Source organism: Onychostoma macrolepis, chromosome 19 (genome assembly GCF_012432095.1).
Source record: "Onychostoma macrolepis isolate SWU-2019 chromosome 19, ASM1243209v1, whole genome shotgun sequence".
Taxonomy (NCBI): domain Eukaryota; kingdom Metazoa; phylum Chordata; class Actinopteri; order Cypriniformes; family Cyprinidae; genus Onychostoma; species Onychostoma macrolepis.
The window spans coordinates 28,396,710-28,421,360 of record NC_081173.1 but is presented as its reverse complement, the minus strand read 5'-3'; the positions used below and the strand labels follow the sequence as shown (position 1 = coordinate 28,421,360).

The 24,651-nt window shown below is 37.0% G+C and overlaps 1 pseudogene; it reads left to right on the top strand.

Annotated features, from left to right (window-relative positions):
* The first annotated feature begins 1,554 nt into the window (after positions 1-1,554).
* Positions 1,555-22,322, top strand: LOC131526461 (dolichyl-diphosphooligosaccharide--protein glycosyltransferase subunit STT3B-like; annotated as a pseudogene).
* The last annotated feature ends 2,329 nt before the right edge of the window (positions 22,323-24,651 follow it).

Below are 24,651 nucleotides of genomic sequence, written 5' to 3'. Positions count from 1 at the left end.
CTGAATCTGTGCAGAGCTCTGATGGAATGACCAAGGATTCCTGTGTCTGTTTCTGATGCTACTCATGTTCTTAGTGATTCCCAAACACATCAACCACAGGATAAATCCCACTTCATCTATGATCTAATATCATTCATCTTCAGCAGAGCTAGAGGAAGGGGTACTGACATATGCCTGAATCTTATTAAGATTTCTTTAAAAGATATTCTCAGGCCAAAAGAGATTCATTTTCATTTGGTTCAACAGGGCACTCGAATCACCTCCATTTATAATAATTACAGATCTGAGTTAGGCTATTCAGTTGACAGGACAAAAAACTGCAGTCTTCGCTATAAACTATGAATAATGATAATACATATGCTGCTTTATTTGTTAGACATGCTGTGTTGGAGGATGAAACTATCAGTCAGGAAGGCGTATGAGTTCGTTCAACCGATTGGTTCGTTTTAATGAACCTATAGGTTTTCGAAAATCATCGAAGTAGTAAATTTTTTGCTAAAATTTAGTTAAATTCGACAATACTGTGTAAATATACTTTTTATATCACGTTTACAGTTCATGATGGTAACTCTTTAGAATAATGAATGAATGATGCATTTATAAAGCGCTTTATTGTGTATTGCTGTACACCCAAAGTGCTTTAAAATCATTAGGGGGTCTCTCCTCAACCACCACCAGTCTGCAGCATCCACCTGGACGATGCGACGGCAGCCACAGGACAACGGCGCCAGTGCGCTCACCACACACCAGCTAGGTGGAGAGGAGAGAGAGACATAGTGCCAATCAAGTGAATGGGGATTATTAGGAGGCCATGATTGACAAGGGCCAGTGGAGGGAATTTGGCCAGGACACCGGGGTTACACCCCTACTTTTTATGAGAAGTGCCATGGGATTTTTAGTGACCACAGAGAGTCAGGACCTCGGTTTAACGTCTCATCCGAAGGATGGCTACTACAGTAATTTTACATGAAATATGACCCTGGACCACAAAACCAGTCATAAGTAGCATGGGTATATTGTAGCAATTTATATGGGTCAAAATGATCAATTTTTCTTTAATGGCAAAAATAATTAGGATATTAAGTAAATATCATACTCCATGAAGATATTTAGTAAATTTCCTACAGTAAATGTATCAAAACTTAATTTTTATATGCATTGCTAAGAACTTCATTTGGACAACTTTAAAAGCAATTATTTCAGCATTTTTATTTATTTATTTATTTTTTTTGCACCCTCAGATTCCAGATTTGTCCCGTCCTAACAAACCCATACATCATTGGAAAGCTTATTTGTTTAAAAAAAAATTACCCTTATGATTGATTTTGTGGTCCAGGGTCGCAAATAAAACCGTTGAAATAAAACGAAATTAACAAAAGGATATAGACGCCGCATTCTTGAAGATTAATGAATTAACTGTTAATATAAAGACTTAAAAACATTAGGCTATTTACAATGGCTTTACAATCTCGATCAGGCACGTGAAGAATGGGGCTTTGAGGGCTCAAATTTGAAGTAAACGGATGCGAGTCAGTTCAACTGAATCATTACAAAGAATCGTTTTAAATGATTCGTTCTTGAATTGGACGCCACACGCTGGACGCGCATCTTGTTCTCCAGTCGGAGCCGATCCGCGCTGCTTGTCTGCGGGATGAAGGCGATGATGATGATGTGAAGATCCGCCGGTCGAACCGATTCACCGGAAAGACTTGTGAATAATAGGTAATAAACAGACTGTCATCCTGACAGAATATGAGGGAGCTTCATCGCAGATGCTCAGCCGGTACCGGCGGCTCTCCGCCCGGGATCAGCCGCTCCAGCTCCGCGGGTGGAGGTGGAGGAAAAGGCGGATTATCTCAGCCGGCTGGATGGCGCTGTCTGCTGTCTTTCACCATCCTTTTCCTGGCGTGTGTGTGTGGATTCATCTCCAGACTGTTCGCGGTGATCCGCTTCGAGAGCCTCATCCATGAGTTTGATCCGTGGTGAGTAACTTTCCGTCCTTATTTCTTCGAAACACTCTTAAAACTCTTGATAACTGTGAAAGTCATCTTGTATTGTGCATTGGATCTGTTGTGCTTTGACTGTCAGAGCTGCAGTAAAGTGTGTGTTTAGAGAGACTCTGTTTTTACCTCAGTTTGTCTCAAAACCTAGTGAGCTGTCTTACTAGACAGCATATGAACAGAGAGCTGATGTTTCAGAGCAGCACATGAAGACAAACATCTGCTTTAGCTTTCTGCTCTATTTTCAAGCTAAAGAGAGCAGTGGCCATGTCTCAAAATCTAGAGTGATCTGTCTTCCAGACAGTATTTTTGATCTCTCAGACACTGTGATATCAGCTTTTCTGAGTGGACCTGGAGCACACTGATGCCTGCATTTTTCTTCAGAGGTCAGGTTTGTTTAGCTTTTCTCAACAATCAAAATGTCAGTTATTTATTTAACATAATTTGTTGGCAAGGGTTTATTTGGTTTGTTTTATGCAACTTTCTGTACATTCGATTTAATAGTCTAGCAAGTCAGTTAGTTGTGTAGATGTTGACGTGGTCGGTATTGGAAGGCCATGGGGAAACAAGGATGCATTTACTTAAAAATTAAGCAATCATTTTTGCACAAACAAGACACTTTTTCAGTTTTTTACATGGAATTTTAAGCAATATTAATTAAGAAACCTTAGCTGGCAGTAACCAAATGTTTAATATTCATTTGTGTGTTTTGCTTAAAATACTGAGACATGCCAATTTTAATGCTGCAGCATTACAGATGTCACACATGCTCATCTGTTTACGTCTGCCGAGGTTTCAAGTTCATTTTCATTTGTAAAAAAAAATTAAATCTGCTCATATTCATTTCAAGATGTTCTTAATTGGTTCTATAATGAGATGAAGTGAAGTGGAACAGATTGTCTGCTGTTATTGTCTGGACTAATTGAAGGTGTTTGGTGACTCAGAGATGAAAAGTTATTACGTTTCGGTCAAAGAAGGCATTGAAACATTTGCAATAAGACCAGAAGCATGCATTAAAGGGATAGTTCACCCAAAAATGAAAATGTGATGTTTATCTGGTTACCCCCAGGGCATCCAAGATGTAGGTGACTTTGTTTCTTCAGTAGAACACAAACGAAGGTTTTTAACTCAAACCGTTGCAGTCTGTCAGTCATATAATGCCAGTCAATGGGCACAGAATCTTTGAAAAAAAAAAAAAAAACATGCACAGACAAATTCAAATTAAACCCTGCAGCTCGTGACGATACATTGATGTCCTAAGACACGAAACGATTGATTTGTGCGAGAAACTGAACAGTATTTATATAATTTTTTACCTCTGATAAACCTCAATGTCCGACTGTCACAACATCCGGTGCGTGATGCGTCAACCTGCTCTGGCACATAGATATATATACATAGATGCCTCGTTAGCGACTGAGAGGTAAAAAATTATATAAATGCTGTTCAGTTTCTCGCACAAACCGATTGTTTCGTGTCTTAGGGCATCAATGTATCGTCACGAGCCGCAGGGTTTAATTTGAATTTGTGTGTGCATGTGTTTTTTTTTCTCTCAAAGATTGTGTGCCCATTGACTGGCATTATATGACTGACAGACTGCAACGGTTTGAGTTAAAAACCTTCGTTTGTGTTCTACTGAAGAAACAATGCCCTGGGGGTAACCAGATAAACATCACATTTTCATTTTTGGGTGAACTATCCCTTTAAGAAAGAAAGTCTGAAATCATGTGGACTTTAAGGCTGGAGCATCTTCTTATCTGTATCAAAATGGAGCATCACTATTGTGTTTACCTCACATCTAATGATCTTAATTGATTGAGAGGAAAATAAATTCTGGTCGGACTCTGTGTTTGTGTTCACACATGAGTAGAGGAGACAGAACGAGACATAGATGGATGGATGGAGAAAGCGCTCTGGCTCGATCCTGCGGTTTGTTTGCCAAACATCTAGTTCCTCCTGCTGCTCGGCGAGACACTGATAGTTAACCAGTATTGATTAAGTAGCTGTTAGAAACACCGCTGCGGTCTGTTCTTCCTGATAACATAGAAATATGGATTTTCTCCATCGTTTAATCCACTGATTGGTTGGATTCAATTCAAACTGTAGATTAGTAAAGTAAATCAGGTCAGAATGTAAAAGACCTGCTTATAAGATACATTTTTGTATATAATTGCTAAAGTATTTATTGCATGTTTCTCCTCTGTAATAGAATAAGCTTAAAAGCGCTGCTGCAATTTCACTCATCTTAAGTGAATTTCATAAACAAGGTTTCATCATGAAGCAGGTGTGTTTAACCCATGGATAAAAGATTAATTATGTCTCGTCACGGTTATTATAGAAATGTCTAACTGTTACAATCCCAGCGGCTCTTTTATGACACTTAATGTGCTGAAACTGGTTTATTGTGAGGTTATATGGACAATAGATCAGTTAATGGCAGTACAGACTGCAGTCTAAAACACATTGCACATTTCTTTCTGGTTGTATGCATGCAACCTCAGTGAGATTCTGCAATATGCATCTGGGACTAGGGTCGTGATTGACAGCACACCTCGAGTCTGTTTGTTTGTTGTTTTGGCTTGAAGTCATTCTCCTTCAAAACAGCACACTCTGTCCTTGCATAATCCAGTGCATATTATTTGATGAAAATATAAATATTTATTAGATTATCCCTTTTTTTGCAGAGTGCTTCATGAATTTATTGTATCAGCAGTTCTTAGAGCGTGCACAGCTTTTTTCACATTTTGAAAAAAAAAAAAAAAAATCCAGCAAAACATTTATTTTGCAAACCATGACTCAAATTCTATTTGCATTTGAATTCGTTTAACTACAATTTGAATTTAAATTGAAGATTGAGTTGAAACGCTTAACTTTGAATTTGTTTGAATTCCAGATCCAGAATTCCAAAGTTCCAGCAGAAATCAATCTCTCAGAAAACATCTGCTGTTTTGTTGAATCGCGAGCAGCTTTCTCTGAGGGTTTGGAGGGTTTAAACTCACACCGAGAGTGTTTGTTCGTCTGCGAGCTGCTCTGTGTTTGTATGATAAACGGCTTCATTAGTCTCTGTTAGCAGAAACCCTCCAGTGCTTCAGCGATTGATTCTCTCCTTCAGAGCTTCTCAAGTCTGTCTGAAGAGCCGTTCGCTCGTTCTGAAGGAAAATGAATCACTCTTTGTCTGAATCCTCTTATGTTTGTCTTGTGAAACAAACAACATCATACAAGTCAACAGGTTTAAGTATTATCTTTGTCTCCTAAAACATCCACAAATGAGTCAATAGTCGTCGTACAGTACGACTCGAGAGCTATAAAATAAATATGTGGAGCAGCTCAGATTATTTGAAGAGAAATGTTTGAGTTCATAGAGACTCTAGACTTCATGTGAGATTCCTGGAGTCTCTTGCTCTCCATTTAATCTCATTGCTGTCTAGGAGAAAGAATGAAGTCATAAATGAGATGTTCTGTGTGTTTTTTTTGGCACAGAAGTTTGTGATTCTGTTTTCTGGCATAAACACTCGTCTAAGCTGGTCGGCTGGCACATTGTTGGGCATGTTGCTCTGTTGTGTGTGTGTGTGTGTGTGTGTGACTATAATGGCATCATCTCTGGTGGCTCACAGACTGTGTGTTTTGTCAGTGTCGTGTGTTGCTGGTTGGCAGACTGTCAGTCAAACACAGACATCAGACCCACAGGAACAAGAAAACCATTTTATGTGATCCAAAATTCTGTTTTACTTTTTCATAAATTAAAAATGTTCTGGATCCTGTTTTAGTGATTTAATTAAGTTGTAATGATCAAAAAGCATGTCTGATGAATTGAAATCATGGAATTTTTTTTCCAAATTCAGTTTTATTTTTCCCGAAAGTTCTGTGTTTTCCATTTTAATAGTTTCATCTAAAAACGTCTAATTAAAGTCATGAAAGGTGTACAATTTAACAACAATTTATTTTTTAACAATATTTAACAAAAAATTTAAAGGATGAAACTGACAGCAGTGGGCATCTTTTTCAAGTAATCTTTTTCTCTTTAAGAAGCACAAAAGTGAATTGCTGACAGCGTTTCCTCCTGCTATGGTAAACGCTTTGAAAAAGTATTACTTTAGAGCATCAACACTCACTTACTCATTTGTCATTCATCAGGTTTTCAGATGCATGCATTTCAAAGGATCTGTTTTGTCGGCATATTCAGACGTTTGAAGAGATTTCACTGTAAATCACTTGATGTCACAGAAGTTCTTTGAAGTCTCTCTTGACTCTTTCTAACTCAAGAGACTCAGTGAGAATATATAATGTGCAGTGTTCTCAGCCAAATCAATCTCTATATAAGTCTCACTGAATCCAAATGGTCACAACTTAAAATGAGTCAAAATCAGACACGAAAAAAAGAAATTAGGCTAAAACAACTTACAAGTTGATATGATGTTTCTTTTTTAATTCATTTCCTCAAAGACTGCCAAGAACCAGTCTTTGAAAACCTGAATAAATTAGGAGATTTTAAAGTCTGATTTCTGGACCTGGAAGAGTCATGGGCATGAATAAAGTTATTAAAATATCAAGAACAGTTTTACAAGCAATGCATTTTTTTCTGTTTATGTCAAGCACTAAAAAATATTTCATTAAGTGGAACTTGCTATTTGTGAGTAAAAAACAAACCTTCACGAAACTGGTAATAAACATTCATTTAATGATCATTTTTGGGTCTAAACTTTATAATTGATTACATGTCTTGTTTTATTCTTCAGACTTCAGACTTCTGCCCGCAAAATAAGATAATTTCAATTATAATCAATATTTGATGTTGAAGATCATGACTGTTAGTGGATGTGATTATTGTGTGTCCAGAGGTTTTGTGGTTGGTACACAAAGATGACGGCAGTGTTTTTACTCTAAATGTTCTGCTTATGGTAGAATAAACCAGTAAAAAACTATTTTGAAACAGCTGAAGATGCTCTTTACCTGGGTTTGTTTTGCAGGTGTTTCAGTATTTTAACATTCTTCTTCAGCCCCGGAAGATCATTGGAGTCAATGAGGTGAAATTCAGTCCGAGTTTCTCTCGGTTTCTTCTTCTCCCGCTGTTGTTTATTTCTTCATTTGTGTTTGCCTCTGGCATTTTCACGTTGTTTTGCAGTTCTCTCTCTCTCTCTCTTTCTGTCTTGTGGTGGTTTGTTGCATGCGTTTGTGTCAGGGAGGTGCCGGTAAGATAGTAGCTCCCTCCAAGCCTTAAAAATAAAGCTTCCAAAATGTGTTTTTTTTCTTCTCAACGATACAATAGAAGAACTATTTTTTTCCCCCACAGAGAGCCTTTAAGTGTACATTTCTTAAAATATATATTTTTTTTCTTCGTGCGACGAACATTTTTTGATCTAAACAACCTCTTTCTGCTATAAAGAACCTTTTGTGGAATGCAAGGGTTTCATGGATGTTAAAGGTTCTTTACGGAACCATTGATTCCAATAAAGAGCCTTTGTTTTTAGGAGTGTAGTGAGCTGTCTGCACAGGCAGCTCCCTTGTAAATCAGCATTGTGTAACTGTCCAGCCGTTCACATTGGACGCTCGCTTGCGATGCCTTAAAATGCTGTCTAGGTAGGCAAGTTTGGAAAACGGGCGATTTTCATTCCTTCTGCCATCCTGCAGTTCACTTTAGGCCATGAGCAATCGTCATCACACACATATTGATTTGATTCGACTCACAAAAGTCTTCATTTCATGCTCTGCTTTGAGAATATGACAGACTATACAGCATATTTTATTGCATTGTTCGGGTTTAAATTGTATTAGACAAGGTTTTTATTCCAAAAAATCAATAATGGACATTTTAAGAAAGACTTGTCCTGCGGAATTGTAGCTCTTCTGTCAACTATCAAATTGAAAAAGCTAAGTTTTTATGTTGTTAAAACATAAACATAAACTATGTATACCTTTATGTATTGAATTAAATTTGATTGGTATTGATTTAAATTTTTAGTACCCTGAGTTTGCCATTAAAGTAGCATTTTTTGCTGTTTTGGTGTTAATAAATTCTCCTGGGAAAATTGTGGCCTAGCTTTTCTTTCAGATATCAAACTGATATATAATATATAATACAGTGTATAATTTTTTTTGTTTATTGAAATTTTATTGTTATAATGATTATTAAAATGTTTGTAGTTTGCCATGCATAATTTAAAAAAACAAAATACATGAGAATATGTATTTATGTATTCTTTTCTTTTTTGTTTTCTTTTTTCTTTTAAATAATTTTCATCATTTTATGTGACTCAATCAGACTGTCGAAAGACTACTATAAATGCTAAATAACTTTACTCACTTGTGCCACAATATGGACTGTACATTGTTTCATGTATTCATTTTCATGTTTTTTTTATATGGTATGTTTTATGCAGTATATGCTGCACAGTGTGCAGCTCTTTCTCTCTTGTTCTCTTTTCGCTCTCTGTCTGTTTTTCTCTTTTTCTCTCTGCAGTTGGTAATAAATGAGAGCTGGTTTATTTTGCCCTCTCAGTTTCTCTTTAGTTTGTCCTTGAAGTTCTGTTCTGTAGGCCATTTCTCAAAAGACAATCGATATCCTACAGTCCTTTTCAGCAGCCCTGAACTTCCTGTCGTCCCTCTCTCCACTTCCTATTTGTGTGCATGTAATTGAGAATGTAAACCGAGTTAATTTAGATTTCACACTCACTTACATGGTCCTAAAATTAGGCTTTGTTTTTTCCCCATGCAAAAAAATAATGAATACTTTTCTGTTGATTTTGTTTTAAAGATTGAATTGAAGAACAGACTCAATGCCTCTTCAGACTTGTAACTTGTAACATTTATCATATCACAATAATTCAGTTTGATTTAAAGGCCATTTTTTACAATGTCTCTGTGTCCTTGTAAAACTGAAGCTCTTTTTTATAGCTGTACTGTGACCTTGTGAAGTACAGTTATCTAACAGCAGCGTCTCACACCTGCTAGTCCACATTTCTCATCTAATATAAAGTTTGACCTTGGCAGTTTTTATGATCTGTAAATGTATGAATGACAAGATCCAACATCAACTCTTTGCAGAAAGCTTGTTGGATTCACGGGGAATGAATTTGATAGTGTTGTATTAGCTGCAAGGATTGATGCCACAGTAATCCTATAGCTCTTGTTATTAATTTAAGTCTCACCTTAATTAATATTTCTGCTCTGAAGTGTGCTGTGACTTTTTAATCTGATTTCTGCTTCATTTGGTGGCTGGCATGCACAACGCTGGAGAAAATTATTCTGCGTTTTTAGTATTTATAATGCACTAAACAGATCTCTTGTCCTTTGTTTTTACTGCATCACACAATACAATCAATAAAATCATGATGTTACGATGATTATTTTCCCCTATGGCTGAAAACAGTGTTTGTACTTGTACGTGTGCGTTTGTTATGGGTCATTGTGTACCTTTTATGAGCTAGAGATCATATGCTTGAGGGGTTTTTTTTTTTGTGTGTTTGCGGTGATGCATGTAAAAATAGTGAACCTGCATCCTTTAATTCATGGTCATTCTGACTGAAGTTTTCATGTAGGATCTGGTTAGATGTGTTTGAATTCAATCACAGTTTCTGCACTATTGGTTTTCTTAACTCATTGTTTGATCAGACTGCCTTCATTGCACACTGTATACTGTTACACATACTATTAAAAAAAAAAACAGTTGTTTGCAGCACTTACTTTGGAAAACCTCAGTCTCAGATTCAGGCCTTTTTCATGATTTCTTTGGGCTCTTCCCAAAAAATAGAAAATGCCAAAAAAATAAATACATAAATAGGCAGGATTGCTGTGTCAGAATTTAACCAGGGCTCAGGGCAAAATACCACCAAAATTAACAAAAAATTACTCCAGATATTTAAAGCAAAGACATGCCTTTGGAGCAAAAACATGCTTTTATTTTTTTCTTCATTTTAACTCTTTAGAAAACATGTAACATTTTTATGTGCACAATATTTAATAATATTATATTCAAGGTTTAAGCCTGATCTTTTACATTACATACAGCTGGTTTTGTATTTGATATGGCTTTGATTTATTTTTATTTTTCTTTCTTTCTTTCTTTTTTTTTTTTTTTTTTTTTTTTTTTTTTTTGTAAATTGTTAAAAACTTTTTTTTAAATTGACCTTTTGATTTAATTATTTTTATATTGTATTTTTTTTGTATTGTTAATTGACATGTTAACTGTTCCGATTGGCAATTTAAATAAATAAATAAAATATTTGCCTAAATGGGCAGCGTTTTTCTGTGTGTTTAAATTAAGCAAAAATTATCCTGAAATGTAATTATAGGATTTAATTAATAACAAAATTATAAGATTAATTTAATATAGAAAATGTAATTATTTTTAAATTTTTAGATTATTAATTAACACAACTGTTCATATTTAATTGAACAAGTTAAATATTTGCATAAATGTTTGGGAAAAATGCATCCATTAAGATAAAAAAAAAAATGATATGGAAAATGATCAAAATGTAATTCTAGCAGCAAATATTAAGCCTGTTCTTATGCATTATATTCAGATTCTTTTGCATTTTATATTTTTATATTGTATAATTTTTATATTATTAATTGACATAACTGTTCAGATTGGCAATTTAAAATAATAAATTAAGTATTTGCAGAAATGGTTGACTTTTTGTTGTTTATATGGAAGAGATAAATGCCCCCAATAAGCTGAAAAAAATATCCTCAATTTAATTCCAGGGGAAAATATTGTCTGATCAAATATAATTAAATAATAAATGTATTTCTTTGTGTTTATAGAGTATGAAAAATATGACACCACGAAGCAACAAAAATTATCCTCAAGATTTAATTCTATGGGCAAAATATTACCCCTTAATAAAGTGGAGTAATTCCTGACATTGATGCAGTGTGTAGTAGTGTTTTGATGAATTGAATATTTTTGGAGTCTCATAAGAGCTGAATCATTTCTGACTGATCTCAGACCAGCTCTGAATCTCTGATCAGGATGAAACCGGTGCTGGTTTCTTCTGATCATACAGTGAAGAGAGCAGAGTTCCCACTCCATCATTAATGAATCTGTCCACGTCAAACGAATCAGATTATTCTCTAACAGATGGTGGTTATCCTCAGCATGAAGCTCTAGTAATGCTCCACCTGCTTTATTTTCATGTAAATCCTCATTGGACGTCTGTTCTGAATACAGAAGCCATGATCGGGATGTTTCTGGCTGCTGCTGTGCTTTAATGCGTGGCCTTTTTGAATCATTTTAATGAATATAAAGCTCATTTAGTCATGGCCGGTTTGTGTTTGGTGTTTATGTTTGGCAGGTTTGTGTCTCATGGTGTTTGTTAATCTAGGACTGAATGATTAGAGTAGTTAAAGGAATAGTTCACTCAGAAAATGAGGAGACACACGTGTGATTACAGGGTCTTTGTCTGAGCCAGACGTCTGTGTTTGATCTCTGTTCTTCTGTGGAGCACAGCTCAGATCTTTCACTGGTGTTTTATTCAGTCTTGAATGGATCAAACGTCCTCGCGTCGTTTGTGATAAACTTTTATTCGTAGAGTCACTTTAATCTCCTATTGATTCACACACACAAGATCACTTCAGTCTATCTATCTATCTGTCTGTCTGTCATTCTCATACCTAAACAATATCTTAAATATTGTAAGTTTCTGATGTAATCAGAAGATGTCAGAATAACTTGTAACATGTTTTTGGGTCATTGAGTTATTGAGGTTTTTATTCATTGTAACTCTAGATTTACAACTGCCCAGAAGCTGGGTCACTCTGTGTGTGTGTGTGTGTGTGTGTGTGTGTGTGTGTGTTCCTTTGTCCCAAAAAAATGAACCTGTTGACCATCACATTTATTTCACCTCCTCCTCCTCCTCCTCCTCCTCCTCCTCCTCCTCCTCCTCTCTCTCTCTCTCTCTCTCTCTCTCTCTCTCTCTCTGTCTGTCTCTTTCATTCTTCTCTTTGTTCATGGTGAATTCAGGCTGTTCTTTCTCTCTAAACTCTCTTCTCATTCAGTTCAGCTCTTGTTTTCTGTACTTTTGAGAGTTTTGTGTCATTCCTGCGTGAGTTTGAGTGTGAAGTTAGAGGACTCATGCTGAGCTGGAAACATCTGTCTGAAAACCTTCATCCATCCTCATCCTCATCCTCTGAGTGTTGGAGACAACATGACTAAATTTCTTCTGTTCTACTGTCATCGAACGACTCTTCCTCCTCCTCCTTCAGTCTCACGTGATTCAGTGTCACGTTTAGATCTTTTGATTTTGGATTTCACGTCAAAAAACTCAATCTGAGTTTAGTAATCATGTTGAGATCATAATGAATAATGTTGTAATGAGCCGCTGATGTTCCTCGTGTTCCTGGATCTGTTTGATTAGAGACGTCACAGAGATCAGTTCAGTATTTTTATTGTGGTTCTGTTATCTGAACATCAGTTGAGTTGCTGCAGTGCGTCAGATCTGATTCATGTAGCCCGTAGTTTGTTTATAATGGCTTTTATATCAAGTGGTGATATTGAATGTGTGCACTAAACCAGGAAAACTTGAACATGATAAATTTAGAAATAAACACACTGACACAATCATCTCTCAATGTTTATTCTCAAAATAAACTTTCTTGTTGTCTACTCAGATGCAACAGAAATAGGAGGAATATTTTAAACTGTGTAATTCAGATCAGTTTTTAATTTAGATTTTTTTTTCAGAATATTTTTTAATTCAGATTAATTTGTTTTTAATTCAGATTAAGTTTTTTAAGATTTTTTTTTTATTCAGATCAGTTGTATTTTTAATTTAGATCAATTGTATTTTTATGAATTTGTTTGATTTTAATTCAGATCAGTTGTGTTTGTAATCAAATTCAGTTTAATTTTTATTTCAGATCATTTGTGTTTTTAATCAATTCAGTTCTGATTTTAATTCAGATCAGTTGTTTGTAATCAGTATCAATTTCATGTTTATTTTAGATCAGTTGTGTTTTTAATAAATTCAGTTCTTGTTTTAATTCAGGCCGATAATGTTTGTAATCAGTTTCAGTTTAATTTTGAATTCAGATCAATGTATTTTTGACAAATTCAGTTCTGATCTTAATACAGTTTGTAATCCGTTTAAGTTTGATTTTAATTCAGATCAGTTGTGTTTGTAATCAATTTCAGTTTAATTTTTATTTCAGATCAATGTATTGTTGATAAATTCAGTTCAGACCAGTTGTTTGTAATCCATGTCAATTTGATTTTGAATTCATATAAATTGAGTTTTAAATCAGATCAGTTTTGTTTTTAATTCAGATGAATTGTATTGTTATAATTTCAGTTCTGTTTTAAAAATCAGATCAGATTTGTTTGTAATCCATATCCATTTGATTTTAAATTCAGATTGTGTTTTTGTGTAGAGTCTCATTCTGACAACTTTGACTGTACAACAGAATCTGTCATTGACACAGAAAACTGATTAGTGTCCTAAAATAGTGTGTGTGTCATCTGTGATGGATTACCAGCGTTGGTTTCACAACCTCTAGAGCAGAGAAATGGGTTCTCCGAGATCAGCTCACAAACACGCTCAGACTGTCAGACTGTCAGACTGTGTGTGTGTGTGTGTGTGTGTGTGAGGATGCTCAGTGGGAGTTTGTGAGTTTCTCTCGTTGTGTCCAGAAGCTTTTGATGTTCTCATGTTGTGCTCACAGATGCTGCTCTGATCCAGACAGACGGATGCAGATGATGTTCATGTTCTCTCAGTATCTGAGCAGGTGCAGCATCACTGTTTACAGCTCATGCCTTCAGAAGATGAGGAATAGTCTGTCATAATTCATACCATATGTTTGTTTATTTTTGTTGTAAGCTCATTTATTTATTTACTTATTTGTTATGAACTCATTTTATAATTTTATGTATGTATGTATTTATTCATTTATTTATTTATTTATTTATATTTTCATTAATTTAAAACTGAATGATTCTCTTCATGTACTTATTTATACATTTATTTATTTGTCATGAGCACTTTTTGTTTATTTATTCATTTATATGTCATGAATGCATTGTTGTTTATTAGTTTATGTCATGAGCTCTTTAAAGCTTCATCATCAGAATGTGAAGTCTGTCATAATAGCGTACATGTGATGATGGACTGATTCCAGATCAGCTGTCAGACCTGGAAGAAGAGCAACCACACCATACAAATGATGTTACGTTCTTGTTTGGCGTTCGCAAAACCTCTGCTCTGCATCTTATTTGCATATGCACCATTCATGAATGTTTGTGTGTGTTTGTGAACAGGTTTAATTACAGATCCACCCATCATCTGACCACCAGCGGTTTCTACGAGTTCCTCAACTGGTTTGACGAGAGAGCCTGGTATCCTCTGGGGCGAATCGTTGGAGGAACGGTGAGTCGTGATTCAGTTCATTCACGTCTGAACTCTGCTTCATCTGAGGAGCTTCTTGAGGAGCTCAGACCGGTTCCTGTGTGCTCCTGCAGGTCTATCCTGGTCTGATGGTGACCGCAGGTCTGATTCACTACATCCTGAACCTCGTCCACCTGAGCGTCCACATCCGGGACGTCTGCGTGTTCCTGGCGCCGGTCTTCAGCGCTCTGACTGCGATCGCCACCTTCCTGCTGACGCGGGAGCTGTGGAGTCAGGGGGCGGGGCTTCTGTCCGCCTGCTTCATGGCCATCGTGCCCGGATACATCTCGCGCTCGGTGGCCGGGTCCTTCGATAACGAGGCCGTCGCCATATTCGCCCTGCAGTTCACCTACTTCCTGTGGGTAAGAGGAAGCGCTGGAGGAAGTTTGCCATCACTTTATAAATTGAACTGGAAGTGAGTTTTCTGTGTTTGTTCAGGTGAAGTCGATCAAAACTGGATCAGTGTTCTGGACCGTCGGATGTTGCCTCTCGTATTTCTACATGGTGAGTGTGAATGATGTACTGAATTCAGCCCGTGTGTCTACAGGATAAAACAATTATATTGTGCACTTGTAGTGTACTTCAAATCTTATATTTTATTTAAAAAAGACTGTACTTGCAGATAATATAGTATTAGTGAAATAAAAGGCCACTTAAGTATATTTAAAAAGAAGGTTGTTGTACATGAAGGTTTCTTACACACTTAAGTACACTTTTAATAATAATGTCAAAAGTATATTTTAAATCATTGTTTTAATAATCTTTTGTCATGGTTTAAACAAGTACTTATTTGATGTGTTGACTAACATACTAAAGCACATGTAAAGTACTTGATTATATTTTAACTGTAGTGTTATTCAATATTTCTGAATGTGCCAGTTTACTTAATCACAAAAAATGTTTTAATATTTTATATACAAGTTTAAATACTTGCATAAATTCTTGTCAGTACATTCAGCAGTAAACTGTAACCTTATTTCAAAGAAAAGTAATTATAAAAGTATGAAACATATAAAGATGCATTTTAATTCACCTAAGTGGGTCTAATTGCCCATAACATGGAGTTAAGTGCCTGAAAACATTACATTCAAATCAGTTCAATATTTTTAGTATATTATTTCCATAATAAGTACTTAAAAGTTGTAAAAGTATGTTAAAGTGTACTTCTTTTTCTCCAGGGTATTGAAGACGTTCATCATGAGAGAGATCTGATCTCAAACGAAGGACTGAATCTCTTTCTTGAATCCTCTTTCATTGACAAACGTGTTCGTCTCATTCAGTCTGTTTTTCACTTGACTCTTCAAAGCTGATTGATTCTGTGTTTCTGCTCACGGTCGAATCGATTCAGTGAAGAGTGTTTTTCACCGAGGGAACTTTCTGTTTGTTATTTTGACCCGCATATCAGCGTTTTTACCAAAGATGGGATCAATATTTATTCTATAAATCTGTGTGTGTGTTTGAGGTGTCGGCGTGGGGCGGTTACGTCTTCATCATTAATCTGATTCCTCTTCACGTGTTCGTTCTGTTGTTGATGCGGCGCTTCAGTAACAGAGTTTACATCGGTGAGTCTCAGTCAAGATTCACAACGATTCACAGCACAATCTGAACTTTGATTCATTCCAGCGTTGATTCTGATTGGTCCTCTCTCTCTCTCTCTCAGCGTACAGCACGTTCTACATCATTGGTCTGATTCTGTCTATGCAGATTCCTTTTGTTGGGTTTCAGCCAATCAGAACCAGCGAACACATGGCAGCAGCTGGTGAGTCTCCTCATTGGCTGCAGAATCACAAACACACAAAAGCTGATTCAGTGTTGATTTAATGTTGATTCAGTGTGTGTGTGTGTGTGTGTGTGTGTGCAGGTGTGTTCGTGCTCGTGCAGCTCTACTCGTTCCTGCAGTTCCTGCGAGACAGACTGACGCTGCAGGACAAACAGACTCTGTTTTCTGTCTGCGTTTGTGTCGCTGCGCTGCTGCTGTTTGTGTGTGTCGTTTACCTCAGCGGCATCGGTCAGTTTACCGCGGTACATGATCATGAGACACATATGATGACATGAGCGTGTGCTGATGATCGTGTGTGTTTGTGTTCAGGTTGGATCGCTCCGTGGAGCGGACGCTTTTATTCACTCTGGGACACGGGGTAAAAATCAACTGATAATTACATCATTTACAATCAGAAACTCATTCAAAAAACAGCAACATTCTAAACTTCACTCAGAACACCAGGGTTCCCACGGGTCCTCGAAGTCCTTGAAAGTTTGTGAATCTGATTAAAAATTTTCAAGGCCCTGGAAAGTTTTTGAAAATAAACAAACATAGATACAGGTCCTTGAAAATCCAATATTATTCCCTCCGGTCCGCTAATGTGTTATTTCGCCGACACTTTATGCATACTAGCTTGCTTGATTTACGTTGCACATTTATACGTTACGCTAAGTGTTTCCCACGTGAGGTACTTTGTGTTGTTTGTTGCCATGACGTTCACACGCACACGAAACTACTAAGATGGTACCACAACGTTTCACAGACACACCGTGAAACATTGCAAAAATAGGCTGAAACCGCTGAAACGTGATGACTGGAAAATGCAAGTTTCAAAATATTTGGCTCACCAAAGAAGATTACAAAGAATGGCTTGCCAGAGATTCAAAGGATGCAATGTTGAATTGCTTTGCTTGTTAAGATAATGTAAAGCCATGAGGCAAGAAAAACTTAAAAGCATATTCATATATCTTAAAACTTCTGGTTACATGCGCCTAAGCTCTTTTCAATAGTTAATATCAGATCATTTTAGAATACAGTATAGTATGTACCAAATATTATTCAATTTTATGCAAAACAGAAATATGACAAATATCAGATTTCTGTCATATGGCCAAAAATAAATGAAAAAAAAAAAAAAACATTTGCTTTTTTGCATAGTTGTGTTTGATACATGAAAACTGTAACAATGTATCTTACAAGGTGACGCGATGTAACCTTTACTCTCACTTGAAATGTGTCCCCACATTAAGTCCTTGAATTTGAGGGTATTGGACCTGGAAAGTCCTTGAAAGGTCCTTGAATTTGAAGTTAACCAAGGTGTGGGAACCCTGGAACACCCTAGCAACCACATAGCAACATGCTAAAAACACTATGAAGCCCTAGCATCTGTACAGCAGCTCTGGTAATGTTCAGTTTTTTTACAGGTAAACAACACAGAAATCTCATTTTTAATCAAAGTTTATGTTCGTTTCAGGAAATATTCTCAGGCCGTATGTTTAATGCGTGATATTTTTCTGCAGCTATGCTAAGATTCATATTCCAATCATCGCGTCGGTATCGGAGCATCAGCCCACCACCTGGGTTTCCTTCTTCTTTGATCTTCACATCCTGGTCTGCACCTTCCCAGCGGGCCTGTGGTTCTGCATCAGAAACATCAGCGCCGAGCGCGTGTTCGGTACGTGCCCTGCCACGAGTGCTTTCCTTCAGGTCCAGTGCTGCGTGTCTCAGGTGTGTGTGTCTCTGCAGTGGTTCTGTACGGCATCAGCGCGGTGTATTTCGCCGGTGTGATGGTGCGGCTCATGCTGACTCTGACGCCGGTGGTGTGCGTTCTGTCGGCCGTGTGTTTCTCCAGCGTGTTTGAGCGCTATCTGAGCGACGAGCTCAAGCAGGACGATCCTCCGGCTGAAGACGCTGCTGACGATTTCGACAGGAGGAACTCTGGGAGTCTCTATGATAAGGTGCGACCAGAACCTGTGAGAAACTGCAGAAGAGCACTGATTCACCACAGAACAAACATTCATGCAGATTCTGCAAGTTTTTAAGTTTTTATTGAAATTCACCATGTTGATCGACAGAAAGGTTTATGAAATCTGCTAAATTTTCATGAATGTGACCGCACAACTCAAAGCTCTCTTCTCAGTCCAAGTAGACAATTATTTAAAACTAAACTGCAAAAACAGCTAGTTTATCCTGTAGTCTCACGCCCACGGAATGTTGGCTAAACGTCTGATGCATATGGCACACAAATGTGGAAACACTTCATTGGCCTTGGCCAATGAAAGCTACCATAGATTCCAGACCTTCAGCCTTCAGCTACGCGAGACCCCACATTTGTACTTCTATGTGCAAATATGTGCTTATATAATCAAACATTATTTATTATCCATGTAACTTTATATATTTATATTTTCTATATTTTATACAAGTATGTAAATTATTATTTAAAAATACATTATTTATTATATAAAATTATAAAATATAATACATTTAAGTGCTCCTATAAAATAGATGAAATATAAATATATTTTAGTGCTGTCAAGTGATTAATCGTTATATATTCTGACTTTTATTTTGGATGTGATTAATCACAATTAATCGTTTGACAGCACTAATATATTTAGATATTATAAGGATTAAAAATTATGTTTGGGAGATTTAGAATAATGTGTCCTCATGAATCATTCACAGTAAGATCAAACATTTAAGAAAGTACATTTTATTGTCTTGTTGATTTCAAGAGTCCTAGTGATTGTGTGTTAAACTGACGTGTATCGCCCCCTGCTGGTGTGTGTGTGTGTGTGTGTGTGTTTCAGGCTGGTAACTGCGAAAGCATCACGTGTGTGAAGAGGGTTTGGGTTCAAACATCAGGAGTCTGGTGATGGTCCTGCTGCTGCTGCTGTTGCTGATGTTCACTGTTCACTGCACGTGGGTCACCAGTAACGCTTATTCCAGTCCCAGTGTCGTGCTGGCATCACACAACCACGACGGGTACGCACACGCACGCACACACACACACACACACACACACACACACACACACACACACACACAGCGGCTCATCCATCCTCCTGTGTGTTTCAGCTCGCGCAGCATCCTGGATGATTTCAGAGAGGCGTACTATTGGCTGCGGCTCAATACTGATCAACACGCGCGCGTCATGAGCTGGTGGGATTATGGGTATCAGATCGCAGGCATGGCCAACAGAACCACGCTAGTGGACAACAACACCTGGAACAACAGCCACATCGCGCTGGTGAGACACGCCGGCCGCAGGAAGAGACACTCCACCGCAGGAAGTCTGACTGCCTCTCTCTGATTGGCTCTCTCAGGTGGGCAAAGCCATGGCGTCCAATGAGAGTGCGGCGTATGACATCATGAGGCTGCTGGATGTGGACTATGTGCTGATCATCTTCGGAGGGGTGATCGGATACTCGGGCGACGACATCAACAAGTTCCTGTGGATGGTGAGGATCGCCGAGGGAGAACATCCCAGAGACGTGCGGGTGAGTCCCAGCACGACTAAACTATGTAAAATACACATATTAGGTGAAAAACTTAACCAAAAAGTAGAAATGTTGCCTTGGCAACTAACTGAAATATGTTTAAGTTGAAGTACCAAAATTACTAAAACTAAAATAAATTAATAAAAACTATATAGAAATATAACATGACAGAAGCACATAAAATTACTAAAACCATTACAATGCATGTTCATTAATTGAAATAAAGATGAAATGAATATTAGATGAACATTTTGGCAAATAACTGAAGTTTAAGCTAAAGTACTAATTACAAAACTAAAACTGAAATAAACTCATTAAACAAAAATATAATAGAAAACTAATAGCAATGACAAATGCACAGAACAAAATTACTTAAAGTATTTAAAAATCATATTTGTTAACTGAAATAAAATAGATATGTTAGATGAAAAACAAACTTTAAAAAAATCTAAAATGACACGTTGCCTTGGCAACAACTAACTGAAATAAATTAAGTTAAGATTGAAGTAATAAAATTACTAAAACTAAACAATTAGCAAAAAATATAACAATATTACTAAAACTGAAGTAATAGATAAATACAGCTACATTTTATTTTACATAAAATTACTAAAATAAAATAAAACTAAAAAGAAATGTTAAAAAACAAAAACATAAACTGAAAATATAAAAATAAAGCATAATTCAAAATATTAAATACTCTAATAGTATATAAATAACAAAATATCACTGCCAGCCCATACAGTCTTAAAATAAAGAACCTCTTGAACAGGAGTGTGTGTGTGTGTGTGCGTGCGTGCGTGCGTGCGTGCGTGCGTGCGTGCGTGCGTGTGTTGTGTGTTCAGGAGAGTGATTTCTTCACACCGCAGGGAGAGTTCAGGGTGGATAAAGCCGCGTCTCCAGCGCTGCTCAACTCTCTGATGTATAAGATGTCCTACTATCGCTTTGGAGAAATGCAGGTGATTCTGGTCACATGATCTCGTTCTGCAGCGTGTTTGAGGCTCGTGTGTCAGACGTGTTCTTCTCTGTTCAGCTGGACTTCAGAACTCCTCCAGGATTCGACCGAACGCAAACGCCGAGATCGGAAACAAAGACGTGAAGCTGAAGCACCTGGAGGAAGCGTTCACCTCCGAGCACTGGCTCGTCCGGATATATAAAGTCAAAGATCTGGACAACCGACAGCCGCTGGAGCGCAAACCTCGAGTCACAAAACACAATCATAATCATACACACAAACTCTCCTCCAGAAAGGTATTTACGTCTCATCGGGTCATTTACAGATGTTTTGATCTCCTGATGTTGTTTTAACGTTGTTGATCTGTGCAGGGCAGCAGGAGGAAACGAGGATTCATTAAAAACAAACTTGTTCTGAAGAAAGGCAGAAGATTGAAGCGCAAACAGAAGCGAACGAGACTAGACTGAACAGAACCGGATCAGTGAAGATGAAGACTGACTGTTTGATGCTCTAACGCTGGCTATTACTGTTTCATACTTGAATATGTGTTTGATATGAACGGGAATAACAGGTTTTTTTTAATAAGTCATGAAGGAAATGGTAGACTTTTTAGACATTAAAGCTGAAGGAGAATGAAGATATTGAGAGCTCATGATCTCCTCATTTGAAACATTTACACTTGAAAATTACAATTATCATTAAAAAATATTTAGGCCAAAATTAAAAAATTTTATGAGAATTTCATATACCAATTGTAACTTCTTAAATTTTAACAGGTATAACTTAAAACTAATAAACCTGATTTGGTGCGTATGTGTTAGTCATACATAAATGAAACAGGTCAGATTTCTGCTTATTAGTGACTATTTGCATCTGTTTGATTTGATTTAAATAATCAGATTTTCAGAATGCATTTATGCAGTTTGAATCAGCATCAACCTGTTCATGGTGAAAACAATTATATTTAAGAAGTTAAGAGTATGAACATGGTTAAAATGTTTATCTGTGAAACATGAAATATTCCGTTAAAATGTACGAGATAGAAACAAACTGGATCACCTGCTTATCAGTACTATTACAGAAATCTGAACCGTTTCATTTATGTATGACTGACAAATACGCATCACAGTAAGTTTATTAGTTTATTTCAATGAATCAAATGATGCAATAATTATCAGGACTTTTGGAGTTTTTGCGTGAATGTGTTTTCTTTTTGTGATAAATGTACAGCATGAATGTTTTTACATGTAATCCTTAACTCTGATTTTATAGTACAGTTTAGTATGCAAAAATAAATCTTGTCATGTCTGCAGCTGCTGATCTCACTGATCTGATGCTGCTTTACTCCGAAAACTTGAACTCAACTTTTGCGTGGATTTATACTGTGCCTCTGAACTCTGTACTGAATTTCATTTTATTTCTCAATAAAAGCTTCTCTAAAAGCACGTAGCTTTCCAGCTAACAAAAATATCTTCTAAGAACGTTTTGCTGATGTTCCCTGTAAGTTTAAACATTCTTTTTTAAATGTGTGAACATTAAGGGAACATTCCATTTTATCATTTTGCAGAACTTATGGGAACGTTACTTTTGAACGTTCTGAAACAAGTAGGCTAACATTCAAAAAACATATGATCAATGTCCAGCTAAAACATTTCATGAACAATGTAACGTTTTGGCCTGTTTAGCCAAGCTAAAAACATGCAAAAAATGCCAAATCAATAAAATAACATAAATACATAACATATTATGCATTAGTGGTGTTTGGTGATTTGTTACAAGCATTTTTGTTTGAACTTAGTTTTCGTTGCATTTACACAGTTTTGACCAGCATGTGGCATTTAGAGGACTTTGAAACCGTGAATCATTTCGCGGCGCAACGGGTTGATTCGAAAAGCTCCGTTTTTGTTACTCTTTTGAAGATGCCATTCATATACACAGAGAGATTTGGTCAGATTTTTTTTTTTTTGTAATGTTCATCCAATCTCATTTTGTAAGAGACTTTTCTTTCTGTTAGCCTATAAAGATGTTTTCTTTTCCACTTTGAAGGCATCCAACACAAATCTTCGAACATATTCAGGTGAAAACACCACGATGAGCTGCACCTCAAAATGCGTATTAGATGGAAACATTTTGCATTGTGATCGATTTTGTAACTTAATTCACTATATTTTAAATCCTTTGACACCTGCAATTTAGTTCAGTAATCAGTTGAAAAAGATGATGATGGCCATTGATTCACAGACTCGGTTATGTGCACATGTATCTGTAACACTGATCAGTTCACATGGAAATCATGACATAATGTTCATCTTTGAGTGAATGATTCCTTTAATGTCATCAGACAATGGTTTTATTCAGAAAATTCTCTAAAGGAGAAATTTAACTTGGTATGAAGCCCCAAATGTTTTTATATTTTCATTCAGACATAGGGTGTGTTTACACTTGTAGTTCGGTTCGTTTGGTTCATTTGGTCCGGACCAAAAAAGGAAAATGATTCATTAGGTCCTGGTCCACTAAGCGTTCACACTGTCTTTTTTGACAGCGAACCCAAAGATACCGAACCTAAAGGCATAGTGATACGTTCACAACCTGATTGGTAGCCTTGAATGATGTATATTTCCTGAACTTACCGAACACCCCAAACAAAGGTGCGTTCGACTCAAAGCGGTGCTGCGGGTGTATGATATCAAAGCACCCATTAACCAATCGGTCTGCTCGGCGCCGCTTTAAGTCGAACACACCTAATGCCGTCTGCTGGACTAAGCGCGCTCACTGTTGCGCGTATATATAATTTTATTTTCACCAACTGCAAACTCACAAGGAGCTCATAAAAGGCACTTTACCTCATTGTTGCTCCACGTTTGACCTCTGCTCATTTTGTTACACCGCTTGTTCCGTGTCGTCAAATCATGTCGCATAGCATCGCATCTTGTCAGTTTTTGGTTCCTTTATAAGTATTTGGTGTATTTGCCAAATTTGGGTATTTGGCGTTCATATTTCATTCGAACTGCACCAGAGTTCGTTAAAAAAGCAGATCTTTTTAGCGGTCTTGGTCAGCTTGTTTGGTGCGCACCAGAGTTCGGATGGCAGCGTTCACACTTACTCAAATGAAACACACTAACAGAGCAATCGCACCAGAGTACGTTTTAATCGAACCAAACATGACAAGTGTGAACACACCCTTAGGGTGTATTCACACCTGTCTTGTTTGGTTCGATTGAAACGAACTCAAGTTCGTTTCCCCTCTTGGTGCAGATCTTTTGGGCAGGTGTGAATACAGCAATCGCACTCGGGTGCGCACCAAACAACCGCACCGAGTCCCAGCTAAAGAGGTGGTCTCGGTCTGCTTCCAAACGAACTCTGGTATGGTCCATTTAAGGTGTGAATATGAACCGATCCTCGATCCTACCCAATTGCAAAAAGCACGCTCAGAAACACACAGCTCGCATATAGTGCTGTTGTTTGCATTTCAATCGCTTAAATCACTTGTTTTTAAACCGCAATGCTTAAAAACCTGTGCAAATTATGAGTTTTCGTGACCATAGCGCCCACAGTAACGTGACGTGAGCGCACTAAATAGGCTAAAGCTTGCCGCAAAGCCCCAGCAAAAGTTACAATGAATGTGTCTGGGGGAAATAGTAAGGAGATATTTTAATTATTTGTTAATAAACTAGTGTTTTCTGAGTCAGTGTCACAAAGATGAAGTTAAAAATCCTGACTCGCCATCTCCTCATTCATCACTTCTTTAGAAAGAAATACATCTTTACGGATTATAATGAAAAAGTTTTTGTTTTGGATATGAATGATTTCATTTGTAGTAATTCAAAGCTTTCTATAGATATATTCATCATGTCTGTAAGGAAAATATTCACTGAGTTTCGGTTTATTTTTGTGAAGGGCTCCTGTTCAAGACCGGGATGGCAAGCGCATCCGATTAATTTTCTTTATTTTAGAAAAGCACTACGTTTTGTTGATATTGTGAGTGCACACAAATAAAAATATACCCTTTACAGTTCCGAACGATGTATTATTCTTACCTTTATGAGCAACA